This window comes from Heptranchias perlo, unplaced genomic scaffold, assembly GCF_035084215.1.
Source record: "Heptranchias perlo isolate sHepPer1 unplaced genomic scaffold, sHepPer1.hap1 HAP1_SCAFFOLD_296, whole genome shotgun sequence".
Classification (NCBI taxonomy): Eukaryota; Metazoa; Chordata; class Chondrichthyes; order Hexanchiformes; family Hexanchidae; genus Heptranchias; species Heptranchias perlo.
The window spans coordinates 270,001-272,500 of record NW_027139308.1 but is presented as its reverse complement, the minus strand read 5'-3'; the positions used below and the strand labels follow the sequence as shown (position 1 = coordinate 272,500).

Below are 2,500 nucleotides of genomic sequence, written 5' to 3'. Positions count from 1 at the left end.
TTCATAAACGACAGGGCAGCACTGCACTGCACTGCACTGCACCCCACACTACATCACACTTGCCTGCCTGCCTGCCAGCCTGCCGCTGCCTACTCTCACCAGCGGACCAAAGTGAGGATAACACCCCGAAGCAAGCATCTCCCTTGCCGCCCACCAGCCCACACCAATCCCCTTGCCTGCCTCCCACAAATTCCACCAGCGAGGCAAAGTGAAAATCAACCCCCAAAAAACGCACTCCACACCGGCCATCGCCCGCTATACACCCCCCCTGGGGTGAATATTAAGCCCGAGAACACCGACTGTAACCAACCGCAGTGAAAAGTTGAAGTGGCAACTCATTAACCAGATTTACACTTGGCAACTCATAAACCAAATGAACAAAAAATCTGGTTAATGAGTTGCCCAAAATAAATCTGGTTAATGAGTTGCCACTTCAACTTTTCACTGCGGTTGGTTACAGTCGGTGTTCTCGGGCTTAATATTCACCCCGGGGGGGGGGGGTGGGTGATTCTGGGGGTAGTGTCCGGGAGGGTGAGCCTTTTATTCGGCAGGAGGCGTGTGGGGAAATCATCAACCTGTCAGACGATGAGTTGTCACAAATGCCATTGCTTAATGAAAGCTGCGCTCCCGAACTGGACTGACTGTCTGTCTGTCTGTCTGTCTGTCCGTTTGTCAAGGGGAGGAAAAGGCGGTGGTGGTGGTGGTGAGGGTGGAGCTTTACGCTCAGGAGGGGAGACTTTCCTTCATGCCAATTAATCTGCAGCAGAAAGTCATCCCCCCCCGACTGGGATTCGAAGCCCGGTCCTGACCACGAGACCACCGGGGAGAGCTGCCTCAAGTCCCTGAGGGACCTGGACACGAGGCCGAGGACACACGCACGCCTGCTGCACTGGCAGCAGCGACCAGCAGGGGGCTGACCGGCTGATCCTTCCCTTTCACAGGCAGGCTTTTGGCCCTCGCTGAAACGACAAAGGTGTTCAGAAGGAAGTCCTGGGGAGGAGGGAGGGAGGCAGGGAAATCAGCACAAAGCAGGTCCCCTGGAATCTCACACCTGCGTCCCAGAAAACAGGTCTCCTGGTCAAAGCAGTCCTGCCCCGTCCTGCCATTAACGTGACAATGGACAGGGCCCGGCAGCTTGAGACACATCTTTTTTTCAATATGCAAGTTCTTTTTAAAAAGGTTTCCTTCCACAGCAGCTCTGAGTAAGAGTGAGAGAGAGAGAGAGAGAGAGAGAGACTGACACTGACACTGACACACACACACACACACACACACCGTCTCCCATCCGATTGGTGGACTATGGGATTGAAAATCGAACTTTGAGTTTCAATGCAGGGGGGAGAGCGCGAACGCAGCCCCTCCCAACTACCACACGCGCGTTGTTGTTGTTGTAATATAGAACTGCAAGTTGCCGTTGTCGTGGTCGTTTCGAATCAGCACAAAGTAGGTGCCTCCCTGGAATGTCACACCTGCGTCCCAGAAAACAGGTCTCCCGGTCAAAGCAGTCCCGCCCCCGCCCTGGGATTAACATGACAACGGACAGGGCCCAGTCAGGGAGCAGCTTGAGAGACACCTTTCAATAGGCGCTTCTGAAACATTAACGCCTTGTTTCTTCCGACAGTTTAACCAGCGATTAACATGACAACGGACAGGGCCCAGTCAGGGAGCAGCTTGAGAGACGTCTTTCAATAGGCGCTTCTGAAACATTAACGCCTTGTTTCTTTCGACAGTTTAACCAGCCTTTAACACGCCTTGTGTTTTTATTTCCCATTTCCAGCCAGCCAGCCAGCCAGCCAGCCAGCCAGCCAGCCGAGCCGAGCCAGCATCTGCAGTATTTTTTTTGATTGGTCTTGCCTGCCGTGGAATGAATGTTTCAACACGAGCTGCTGATTGTCAGCACCTCACCTCTTTCTCAATTGGCCGTTGCAATCTCACTCGCTCGCTCATTGTGAGACACGTCACGTCACGTCACTAGTTTTACTCAAAGAGGTTTCCTTCCACGGCAGTTCGTTAGTGACTGAGACTGACTGACGGAGGTCCGTTGAGACACAACCCTCCCCCATCTGATTGGTGGCCTACTGGCAAATTTACCAATCTGTCAAGCAATCCTGGCAAGAAAGGAAAAAACGGCAACTTCTTTAAACTCATCCACTGTTGCAATTAGAAACGGTGGCAAAAAATGTGGCCAGAGTAGGAGAGAACGGCAGTGCTTCGAGACTGCTTTCAACACCGGCAGCCAGAGAACAAAGAGGGAGGGCAAACAGGACCCGAGATCAATTCGCATCGAGCGCGGTATCGCTTCTCGGCCTTTTGGCTAAGATCAAGTGGTCAAGTGGGGGAAGGCAACCATTTGGAGCCTTCCTGCCATTGTATGCCGGGGGGATGCAGTCAGGGAGAAATCCCCTCGGGCAGAGTGCAGAGCTTTGGCTTGTAGAGCTTTGGCTTGATGTAATGTCACTGCAAGGAATCTGGAATGAATCTGTAAGGCAATAAGGCACCC

The 2,500-nt window shown here is 52.9% G+C and overlaps 1 pseudogene; it reads left to right on the top strand.

Moving 5' to 3' along the window:
* Positions 1 to 2,477: 2,477 nt before the first annotated feature.
* Positions 2,478 to 2,500, top strand: part of LOC137311084 (U2 spliceosomal RNA) — a 208-nt pseudogene continuing 185 nt past the window's right edge.